The following is a 13,758-nucleotide window of genomic DNA, read 5'->3' as shown; positions in this document are numbered from 1 at the left end:
CCTTTTAATACACGCAAACCAACGTGTCCTAAACTCAAATAACACACGTCCGTTAAAAGGCTAGCGTTCTAGCTCGGACAGGGATGTCAAGCCCTATAGATCCATATACTGTTATTCGTGCCCACCAGTCCATATCCTATGTACTGGCAGCTACTAGTTACCAAAGCTAAGGGATTTTCGGTTCAAACTCAGTGTAGAATTAAGTATGTACTTGTATCCATTGTGTTTAAAATAAATTGCATGTATTCTCAGCCCAAAAATATATATTGCAAAAGCAATTAAAAAGGGAGCAATGAAACTCACCTTAGCAGCATATAAAGTCGTTCATCAAAATGTGACCGAAACTCGGATTACCAAATAATCGTAGATCTCAACCTAGAGAACATATGTTGGTCAATAAATGTCTATCAAGCTAGGTCTGGTCATAGTGTATCACAATCCTAATGCTCGAGATTGACATACAAAAGTTATCCAAAGTCGTTTCAAAAAGCCAATTTTGACAATAGTTCAACAAAACGAGACATACCTTATATAAGGAGTTATTTACTCGGTTGGTAATATTCAAAAATCCATTTTATCAATCTCGTAAACAAGTTTTTTAAATCTTAATTGTAGATTCAAAAGCAATTTCAATTAACGTTAATCATAATTCAGTTGATCATATCTTTTAATCAGTTCATCGAAACTATTCGATATCTAAATGAAAAGTCATTGATTTTTCGCCAGCTTTCCAAAAACATGCATATCATATACCTTTTACCAGTAATATATGTATTTAATTTGTGATTCATCATAAACTGTTTAACGACGAAATTTAGCATACAAGCATGTATAAATATATATACTCGAGCACTAGACATGGATACACAATTAATATATAAAAGATAAAATATGAGTGCTTACGTATCAATATTGAGATTCAATATTGTAGAAAAGTATGTAGACGCAACGAAGATGATAAACACTAGGTCTGATTTACAAATATACCCCCGAACATTACCCATAACCTCCTTGGCAATAATCCATAATTTCCTTAGCTCTATCCCGCTTGAAAACCATTTTGAAAGTGACACACTCATAACCTCATCGTAGTATTTTATGTATAATACTACTAATAAAAATAATAAGATTAATAATAATAATATTAATCTTAATAATTATAATTATAATAATAATAATAATAATAATAATAATAATAATAATAATAATAATAATAATAATAATAATAATAATAATAATAATAATAATATAAATAATAATTATAAATGAAGTATAGATAAATATATGTGTGTAATTGAACTGAAATCGTGCAATTTATAGAACCTTTTCTGAAAAAGCACCCCATGCCATCGCATGGAATTTGTGCTTCAAGGCCATGCGATCACATGGCCCTCTGATCCAGCTCACAAACTTTTGTTTTCTTGTTTGTCGACATATTTATTTATTAATATATAATATATATAATTTATATTAATTAATTATATATTATATTATATTCTCGTGCATAGTTGACTTGTAATTTTCGTTCCGATGACTCGTACGTTGTCACCCGACTTATGTCCCGGTTCCGGTTTCTCGAACGCATTTTCGTACGTTTAAAAAACTCGCAATTTACGTTTTGTGACTCGTACCTTTGTCAAAATATAGTCTTAAATTATCAATAAACTATATCATTCAAAGTGTATCTTAAACTTTCGAGTGTTTTGGTCATTTACTTCTATAAATCATTGTCTCGCTATTTGTTAATATATATATAATAACAAATTGTTTTATAACCAAGTTAATATATATTCAACATTCATAAACATGTTTTAAATATACGTCGCAAGTTATTCATATAATTAATATTCCAACTTATCATATATATTCAAATAAATATTTAAACCAATAAGTTTAATGTACGGTATCAAACAATTAATACATTGTTACGTTTTCAAGTTATAGTGTATATATATATATGTATCTATATACATATAATTGTTCGAGAATCGTCAAGAACAACTGAAAGGTATTTGAATATATGAAAGTAGTTCAAAAATTTTGAGATTTAGTTTTACAGACTTTGCTTATTGTGTCGGAAATGTTAATCATACAAAGATTAAGTTTAAATTTGGTCAGAAATTTCCGGGTCATCACAGTACCTACCCGTTAAAGAAATTTCGTCCCGAAATTTGAGTGAGGTCGTCATGACTAACAATAAAAATGTTTTCATGACGTATATGTGTTGATAAATAGAGTTTTATCAACGTTGAATAATATGGATAAAACAATCCGATTATTCGAAGCGTATGAGAGAAGTTATCGTAAAAGAGTGAAATGAAAGAATAGAGATTCGTCTTAACTTTTGACGTAGTTACGATTGATTTTCGGAATTTAAGGAATAGAAAATCTTCATAATCTAAATAAGATTTGATTCTTCAAAATTTAAGGAAATTAAGATTTCCTTTAAATGCGTAATCTGCCTCGATTGCTATGCCTGATATTTTGCTATAAATTAACCACTTCCGTTTCATTATTTTCACCACTCCTATAATCTTCTTCCTCATTTCATGCTTCCAAAAGATTGTGAAATGCTTCATCCAGTTCTGATTCTTGATATACTCCTAACTTTTATATCTGTCATTCTTCTTTTTCATCTACCATCAGAGGAAGTTATTTTGTTCTACTATTACCTTGGGGTTATATTGTTTTTCATTCTCCCGTGTCTTTATATTGCTATACGCATTGATATACGCTGTTTGTAATTTCGGGGTTGTTTTCGGGCTTTATATTTTCCATTATATTTCGGAGCTTCATGCTTTCGTTTTCTCTTCCTGACTTTAAGTCAAGCGAATAATGGTCCAGAATTCGTTGGTATGAATTTCGGAATGAACATAATTAATATTCTAAGAAAGAAACGGTAATGGCACAATCTGACTTGTCAAATTACCAGAATACCTCGAAAAAGACCGAAGCATCAAGAAAAATATTTTCTTGATATGTTTAGAGGTTAAATAGAATGAAAGAGTTATGTAACATGGTTCATGATGAGGGTGGGATCTGTGAACTTTTATCACGTTCCATTAGATACTCAGCATGACTTACTGTAATATAATCACGTTGATCAAGTGTCATTATATTATACTAACTCATGCTTCAATTCCAAACACTACTTCAAAAACATCCATTTTTCGAAATTTTCAGAAATTAGAAACTAAAATAGTTTCTTTTATGATGTAACACAGATAGCGTGAAGAGATAAATAATTTCGGATGATAATAGTTATGAAGATATCTTCAGAAATATCGAAGATATTTATAATGAAAGATATGATAATATCTTAGAATTTCTAATATCGAAGGATGATGAAGAAGATTTGTTCGTAACAGATTTTGAGTCAGGAGCAAGGTATTCGTTAATGACTTCAGCAGATACTGAATCATTTGTATTCTTTAAAGGCAGGTTTAGTCTTTGTGATTTGTCCACAGCCTCCTTCATGGTCTGCTCAATCCGTTTTCCAGTTCCAAACTTTCTCTTTTTCTCAGCTTTACCACCATACTATTCTTTATCATCAAACTTTTGACTGTTAAGGTCGTTTACAGTTTTTGCTGCTTCATCAGCATTTTTCCAAAATTCGGAGAACTAGTTTCGCAGTTTGGGTATTTTTCAGAAACTTCACCTTCGAAGTAAATAAGTCTAGGAGATAGACATTATATGTATATATATACCTGTTGGCGTAGAATTGCTGTGAAATTTGAAATACTGATTGCTAATTCCCGGTAGTTGGTATGGCAATTACCGTTACAAGATGTGGATGAGTACATGATAGGGTTTCAATGAACAATTATAATGGTTTTTTGGAGAGACTTTAAGTCACAGATTAATGAATTTGCTGGTACATTTACTGTTAATGTGGTGGAACATGAAAGGTTCTCCAGTAACAAAAAAAAAACGTATATGCCAAATTACAAGTCTGAAAGGTCGTCGTTGACTGGTTGAACGGTTGATAATAATGGATACTTTGAAAAGAAATTGCAAGGTTATTTTCGATAAAAACAATGCTAATGGATCTTGCACAGATTTGAAGTCAAAGTATAGCTTTGAAAGATGTAGAGATCTACGAATGATGTCACCGGTTCAGAGTTATGACTTGGATTCTGATCCGTCAATATCAGAATATGTAATTGAATTTGTATGAAAATGATTGTATATCGTTGTGAGTATTGTTAATATTTTTTGAATCAAAGTTGAAGAATGTACAGTGTAACATATTAATTGCAAACTTAAATATTTCCCGGGTATAACCTACCCGTTAAAATTTTTTTTTCACAATTAATACTTTGTACAAAGAATTTTCGTTACAGTCTTTATGAAAATATCTGTATGTATATTTTTTTCAGATGTAATACAGATTTAATGAGTTAATATCATATTAAGCTCATTTGATTTTTGGCTTGAATTAGAAATGAATAATCTCCAAAACATTAGAGATTACCTAATCTTCGCGGAGTATTTCACTAATGAAATCAATTCTTCATTATTTATTCTTAAAGATATTCCTCGGTGAAGGATGTTGATGCTCGTGGAATTTTTGTGAACCTTACAAGGCACAGATGATGTTTTCTAGAAAGTTTCGAGTACATCGAAAATGAAAAATGTAAAATCAATTATGTAATTGAATAATACACTTGGTTTATTAGGAAATGGAATTCATTGAGTTGAAACAGAGATTGTAGTTAACGATTGTTAAGTCATTAACGAAGGATGTATAGCATATTAGTAACATGAACTAACCGAGTAGTACCTACCAGTTATGATTCACATGTAATAGCTTAGTACGGAAAAATTTATTTTGTTTTCAAATTTCACACACACACATATATATATATATATATATATATATATATATATATATATATATATATATATATATATATATATAAAATATACATATAATTTTTTCAGGGAAAATGAGTTAATACTTCATAACTCGTTGATATAATATACGCGTTGTTGATTTGTGATGATGTTGGTGATTATGAAATTGGCGGAACTTGTAGTGCTACAGGTTTTACCGGTGTTGGTGATACTGACGATACTGTTGATGCTGCTGGTAAAACAAGTCTAGCTTGTAAATCGTGCACCATTCCAGTCAGGGTTTCTACTCTTCCTTATATCATTTCGGTCCACTCATCTGATTTACGGTTACGGATGGAATAGATTATCTCTAAGACTTTAGAGATTACATAATTGTCGCAGAATATTTCTCCAATGAAGTTATGAATCAATACTTCATCGGTTATTGTTGTTGGTACTCCTTGGTATCTATGGTGCGTATGACATTGATGTTCGAGGTACATGTTGTGATGTTGAGGTTGTGGTGCGGATGTTGTTGGTGGTGGTAATGGTACTGTTGGTGTTGTTGTTGGTGGTACTATTGATGCCGGTGATTCTGCTGGTGCTTGTAACCTTTGCACCATATTCTCCAAAGCCACTACCTGAGCGCGAAGCTCGTTGACTTCTTCTACTACACCAGGATGATTGGCGGTTCGGATGAGCGGACGAATAAGATCAAGAATTTGAGAGAGTATATGATCATGACGAGATATTCTGGAGATGACAGAGAAAATGGTATTACGAACAGGTTCGCCGGTAAGTGCTTCAGGTTCTTCGCCAAGAGGGCAATGCGGTGGATGGAAGGGATCGCCTTCTTCTTGTCTCTAATAATTAAGTAGGCTACGAACCCATCCCCAATTCATCCAGAATAGATGATGGCTAATTGGTTGATCCATTCTGGTTACACTGTCTTCGGAATTCAGGTGAATATCCATATCGGAATAGTTGTCAGAGTTTAAGGAATTTGAACTAGATACGGGATCTATCTTGTATAATTAGGGAGATGATTTTTGATATGAATTAGATTATAGAATTTAGTTTGGTATTCTTCAATACATAATTTACATATGTATATATAATACCAAATTCCATAAATCCCGAAGAAATTTTCGGAAGATGTCAGGAAAAGTTTACAGTAACAGATACTCTAAGATATGAATTTTGTCTATACACTATTCATCCAATCAATGCAGTAAAACGTGTCTAGACTATGAATGATAAGCAGGTAATTTTCGATAAAAATGATAAGCAAAACTTTTGACATGCAGACACGGTCGAAGTCCAGACTTACTAATGCATCCTAACAACTATCAGTTAGAGACACTCATGCAAGACCTGGTTCGTTAGGACCAACGCTCTGATACCAACTGTGACGATTGCTCCAAATCCATATGGACGAACACTTCATTCATCGATTTCATTGCGAGGTATTTGACCTCTATATGATACGTTTTATAAACATTGCATTCTTTTGAAAAGGTACACCATAAATGAATATTTAAATCAGAGGTTTTCGACATCTGATGATTTCTACATATAGACAATCACCGTAAATAATAGTTTACAATAGTATTTCCGTTGACAATGCAGTCAAAATAAGATACATGGTGATGATTTGGTGAATGCAACGTTTCTCTGAAAATATGTCATGTAAGACTCCATGCACATAGCTTGTCTAATATATAAGCAAACAGCGGAAGGCTTCTAGGGAACCTGAGAATAAAACATGCTAAAAAGTATCAACACAAAGGTTGGTGAGTTCATAGTTTTAATGTTTTGTATAGTCTGTATATAAAAGTGGATCACAAGATTTTAGTTGTTTCATCCAGAAACGTTTATCAATAGATTCTACATAACAGAGCACCCTGGTAACTAAGCTTTAACGTTATAATGATAAATACCCCATTCGTTTTAATACGCCAAACCAACGTGTCCTAAACTCAAATAACACACGTCCGTTAAAAGGCTAGCGTTCTAGCTCGGACGGGGATGTCAAGCCCTATGGATCCATATACTGTTATTCGCGCCCACCAGTCCATATCCTATGTACTGGCAGCTACTAGTTACCAAAGCTAAGGGATTTTCGGTTCAAACTCAGTGTAGAATTAAGTATGTACTTGTATCCATTGTGTTTAAAATAAATTGCATGTATTCTCAGCCCAAAAATATATATTGCAAAAGCAATTAAAAAGGGAGCAATGAAACTCACCTTAGCAGCATATAAAGTCGTTCACCAAAATGTGACTGAAACTCGGATTACCAAATAACCGTAGATCTCAACCTAGAGAACATATGTTGGTCAATAAATGTTTATCAAGCTAGGTCTGGTCATAGTGTATTACAATCCTAATGCTCGAGATTGACATACAAAAGTTATCCAAAGTCGTTTCAAAAAGCCAATTTTGACAATAGTTCAACAAAACGAGACATACCTTATATAAGGAGTTATTTACTCGGTTGGTAATATTCAAAAATCCATTTTATCAATCTCGTAAACAAGTTGTTTAAATCTTAATTGTAGATTCAAAAGCAATTTCAATTAATGTTAATCATAATTCAGTTGATCATATCTTTTAATCCGTTCATCGAAACTATTCGATATCTAAATGAAAAGTCATTGATTTTTCGCAAGTTTTCCAAAAACATGCATATCATATACCTTTTACCAGTAATATATGTATTTAATTCGTGATTCATCATAAACTGTTTAACGACGAAATTTAGCATACAATCATGTATAAATATATATACTCGAGCACTAGACATGGATACACAATTAATATATAAAAGATAAAATATGAGTGCTTACGTATCAATATTGAGATTCAATATTGTAGAAAAGTACATAGACGCAACGGAGATGATAAACACTAGGTTTGATTTATAAATATACCCCCGAACATTACCCATAACCTCCTTGGTAGTAACCCATAATTTCCTTAGCTCTATCCCGCTTGAAAACCATTTTGAAAGTGACACACTCATAACCTCATCGTAGTATTTTATGTATAATACTACTAATAAAAATAATAAGATTAATAATAATAATATTAATCTTAATAATTATAATTATAATAATAATAATATAATAATATAATAATAATAATAATAATAATAATAATAATAATTATAATAATAATATAAATAATAATTATAAACGAAGTATAGATAAATATATGTGTGTAATTGAACTGAAATCGTGCAATTTATAGAACCTTTTCTGAAGAAGCACCTCATGCGATCGCATGGGATTTGTGCTTCAAGGCCATGCGATCGCATGGCCCTCTGATCCAGCTCACAAACTTTTGTTTTCTTGTTTGTCGACATATTTATTTATTAGTATATAATATATATAATTTATATTAATTAATTATATATTATATTATATTCTCGTGCACAGTTGACTTGTAATTTTCGTTTCGATGACTCGTACGTTGTCACCCGACTTATGTTCTGGTTCCGGTTTCTCGAATGCATTTTCGTACGTTTAGAAAACTCGCAATTTACGTTTTGTGACTCGTACCTTTATCAAAATATAGTCTTAAATTATCAATAAACTATATCATTCAAAGTGTATCTTAAACTTTCGAGTGTTTTGGTCATTTACTTCTATAAATCATTGTCTCGCTATTTGTTAATATATATATAATAACAAATCATTTTATGACCAAGTTAATATATATTCAACATTCATAAACACGTTTTAAATATACGTCGCAAGTTATTCATATAATTAATATTCCAACTTATCATATATATTCAAATAAATATTTAAACTAATAAGTTTAATGTACGGTATCAAACAATTAATACATTATTACGTTTTCAAGTTATAGTATATATATGTATCTATATACATATAATTGTTCGCGAATCGTCAAGAACAACCGAAAGGTATTTGAATATATGAAAGTAGTTCAAAAATTTTGAGATTTAGTTTTACAGACTTTGCTTATCGTGTCGGAAATGTTAATCATACAAAGATTAAGTTTAAATTTGGTCAGAAATTTCCAGGTCATCATATGTTTAGATGCATTAGTGAGTCTGGACTTCGACCGTGTCTGCATGTCAAAAGTTTTGCTTATCATTTCGTGTCGAAAATCATCTACTTATCATCCTTAGGAAATTACCTGCTTATCATTCCTAGTCTAGACACATCTTACTGCATTGATTGCATGAATAGTGTATAGACAAATCCATATCTTAGTGTATCTGTTACTATAGACTTTATCTGACACGTTTCCTTAATTTCCTCCGTAATCTACAGGATCTTCTGTACTATATTAGATATTCTATATAATTAGAATATTATCCGATAACCGAAAAATCATTTCATATCGAAAACCCCCTAACTGATCATAAGAAATGGATCCTACACCTAGCTTGGATTCCATTAGTTCCGGAAGCAATTTCGATATGCGTATTGAAGTAGACTCCGAAGTCAATGAACCCGAAGTGTCTCCACCGTTTAGCTATTTTTCTTTTTGGAGGAGATGGGGGTGGGTCCGAGACTTACTCACTTGATGGAGAAATGAAGAAGGCGAGCCCTACCGCGAACCAAACTTACCTCCTAACATCGGAGAAAACGATGTACTCACCGATGAACCTATGCGCCACACTGTATTCACCCTTCTTGCTAAAGTTTTCCACCTCGAAGGTCGCATTACTACAATCTCATAAAATATTCAACCTCTACTTCCGAATACCAATCGAAGGGGAATATTAGAATAAGTTAGGGAACTTCGAATTGATAATCAATATCTATCGAATCAGATGAGTGGATGGATAGAAATGATAGAGGGTAGGATAGAAACCCTGACAAGAATGGTGTGTGATTTACAAGCTATACTTACTACACCAACATCATCACCAACCTCAGCACCAACAACACTTGTAGCACTGACAGCAACAGTACCACCATCAGCAGCACCAACAGCATAACCAGTACCAATAACAACAACATCATCACACGTCTCAACCTCGCAATCTATACCTCAAGCATAATCATCGTTCTACGAATCGTTCTACATAAACTATCTTCGTCCTTCATGGCGATTATGTAACCTCTAATGTTTTAGAGATTATGTACTCTAGTTCTAGCCGTAAATCTAATGAGTTTAATATCACATTGACTCATTAAATCCATGATTAGGTCTGAAGAAAATATATATGTATATATGTTTTCATAAAGATTGTAATTAAAATTTTTATTGTACAAACTGTTAATGGTGAAAATATTTTAACGGGTAGGTAATACCCGAAGAATATTTAGATTTCGCATTAATAAGTTACAATGTACATTCTTCGAATCTGATTCAACAGTCATTTACTATCCTACTTACAACCACAGCTATACGAATCCATTTACCACAGAATAATCATTTTCATTCAATTTCATATTAGGATTTTGACCTATCAGAATCCAACAAGTGGCATAATGAAGAAAACATTGGACAAAAAAATAAAATTTGCTAGAAACAAACAAATTAACTATGAGAAATTCTGTTAAGAATCCACGCTAACTGTTCCTAGCTAACCGTTAATTCCTTATTACATTTAATTATTGCAATTTTAATTCTCGCAATTTTATTTATCGTCATTTAATTTTTGTTATTTATTTTACGCACTTTATTTATTGTCATTTAAATACTGTTATTTATGCACTTTAAATATTGGGACACGTATACAAGGTTTTGACATATCATATCGACGCATCTATATATATTATTTGGAATAACCATAGATACTCTATATGCAGTAATGACCGAGTTAGCTATACAGGGTTGAGTTTGATTCTATAATAATATATATACTTTGAGTTGTGATCGAGTCTGAGACATGTACACGGGTCACGATACGTATTAATTAATTCGAATATTATATATTAAACTATATATGAATTATTGGACTGTTAACTGTGGACTATCGACTGTGGACTAATAACATTGGACAATTAAAATGAATTAAAATATTGATTATAACATATGAAACTAAACATTTCTTCAAGTTTGCCACTTGATCTCATCTTAAACCTCATTTGTATCTTGACGATTACAATCTGCGTTCAAACCTTTCATGATTCTTGAAAACACCTCAATCGAAAGGATGAACCAACCGCACTTTACCTTCGGAAGAAAAGATTGATACATATAGTTATGCACCTGAAAAACTCTCGGAAACTGAGTAAATGTTTAACACGTAGCTGTGCTAATTCTTTAGTGTTATTATTACCCAAAATAACATTTCCATTCTTTTTCAAATTAGCAAATTTTGTCACAGCTCCAGCAAGTCAACTTCGACTTTTCATTCGAAACAACCTTATTATAATCTTGATATATCTGCGTGCTCTTTTATTGTTACCGGGGACCCTTTCATATTCCACCATATTACCATCAGCGTTTAATCATCTAAAAAACACAATTCTCCTGAAACCACCTCGGATTAATAACCGATGATTAAGATATCGTAGCATTAAATGCAGAGGAAACAGAAAAATGGTAGATGGTCTAAACGGCCAAAAGTATGATGATAAAGAAAAGAGTGTTAGGAACGCTCGATAGAAAAATTGGTACTGAAAAACAGATTGAGCTAACCATGAAGGAGACCAAGTACAAATATAAGGACCAAACCCTATATTCAAAAGATCCAGGTAATTCTGGATCCGATGAAATCTTTAGAGAATATCTTGCTCCGAGGTCATGTTAAAATCTTGCGAAAAATCTTTCTTCATCAACCATCGAACTTAGAAATTCTAAAATATCATCATAAATATCTTCGATATTTCTGAAGATATTTCCATAAATATTCTCGTCCGAAATTATATACCTCTTCGTACTATCTGCAATACATTATATTGGAAATTTCTGTAAAATCTAAGTATAAACTATGAATGAATTCTGAAGTAGTGTTGGGAATTGAAGCATGAGTTAGTATAATATAATGACACTTGATCAATGTAATTATATTACAGTAAGTCATGCTGAGTTTCTAAATGGAACGTGATGATTCACAGATCATAACGTCATCATGTGCCATGTTACACGACTTTTGTATTCTGCTTAACCTCTAAACATATCAAGAAAATATTTTTCTTGATGATTCGGTCTTTTAAGAGGTATTCTGGTAATTTGACAAATCAAGATCGTGCCATTACGATTTCCTTCTTAGAACATTAACTATGTTCATTCCGAATTTCATATCTACAAATTTTGGACCATTATTCGCTTGACTTAGAGTTGAGAAGAAAATAAAAAGGCAAAGAGCTCCTAAATATAAGGGAGAATATAAAGCCCGATAATAACACATAATTTACAAACCGTGTATATCAATGTTTATCGCAACATAAAGACACGAGAGAATTAAAAACACTATAACCCTAAGGGCGAAGTAGAAGAAAACAGATTCCTTCGGTGGAAGTTGGAAAAGGAGAATAATTGTTGCGATAGTAAGGATAAGGACAAGGATCAGAACTGGATTAAGCATTTTCACAATCTTTCGAAATTAAGTATAGGAGTGGTAAAAGTAATGGAACGGAAGAAGTTAATTTATTGAGAAATATCTGATAAAGAAATCAAGGCAGATCTCCGCATATAATTAGAGAGATCTTAATTTCCTTAAATCCCGAAGAATCAGATCTTATTTAAATTTCAAAGATTTTTTTAAAAATCCCTTGAATTTCGGAATTCAACCGTTACCACGTCAAAGGTTAAAACGAATCTTTGATTCCTAATTACACTCTTTGGTGATAGCTTCATTCGTACTCTTCGAATAATCGAATTATTTTATCCTTATTACTCAATGGTGATAAAGCTCTAAATTGCAACTCGTATGACTCATGAAAGCATATTTATTGTTAGCAATGACCATCCCAATCAAATTTCGGGACGAAATTTCTTTAAAGGGTAGGTACTGTGACGACCCGGAGATTTCCGACCAAATTTAAACTTAATCTTTATATGATTTCGAAACGATAAGCAAAGTCTGTAATGTTGAGTCTCAAAAAAATTTTGAACTGTTTCATATATGCAATTACCCTTCAACTGTTCTCGACAATTCATGAACAACTATTTGTAAATAGATTTGTGTGTATATATATATAGATAATAATTATAAGTATAATTTAAAATATTTTTTTTATGAAATATGACATTATAATAATTATTTAAAAACATATCTATATATAAATAAAAGTATATTAAAAATAAATATTAAATAATAGTAATACTCGTTTGATGTTTCGATTGATATTAAGCAAGTTAAATTCAAACTTAGATAATTTTAAAATAAACGGTGATCCGAAAAAATGAGTTATATCATTTATAGGCTTATTTAAAATATATTTAGAAACTATTTGTTGAATTTTAAAACTTTTTATAATTTGCTGGGGGTTGGGAGTGAATAATTAATGTAATTTTTATTTAATAGTTAGTGACTAAATTTTATACCATAATGACCAAAATAAATAAATATAGTTAATCTAAAAATTTGGAATTTTTCTGAACACTTTTATTCACCACTGATTTAACAACGGAGTGCGATATACACTACAAAAGTGTCGGTAGGATATTATGAATGTAGTGTCACGGATGAATTATGAATTGAATAGAATATAAATTACTTTTTTTCTTTCTTGTTTCTTTCCTCTACCTCAATATTATATACATACACAGGCACTTATATTCATCTTTAAGACTTCTTCTTTCCACTATCAATCTATATTCATCTTTAAGACTTAGTATATATAAATACATTACAAGTTGATTGGCCATCTATCTATTGTGTAAATTTAACCCATTGTTGATCATCCACATGTAACCAATCAATCACCACCCTCGTTACCATCGAGCCACCACCACTCCACGACACCATCCTTACAAATTTCGA

The sequence above is a fragment of the Rutidosis leptorrhynchoides genome, chromosome 2 (genome assembly GCF_046630445.1).
Source record: "Rutidosis leptorrhynchoides isolate AG116_Rl617_1_P2 chromosome 2, CSIRO_AGI_Rlap_v1, whole genome shotgun sequence".
Classification (NCBI taxonomy): Eukaryota; Viridiplantae; Streptophyta; class Magnoliopsida; order Asterales; family Asteraceae; genus Rutidosis; species Rutidosis leptorrhynchoides.
Note: the sequence above shows the minus strand (reverse complement) of the source record.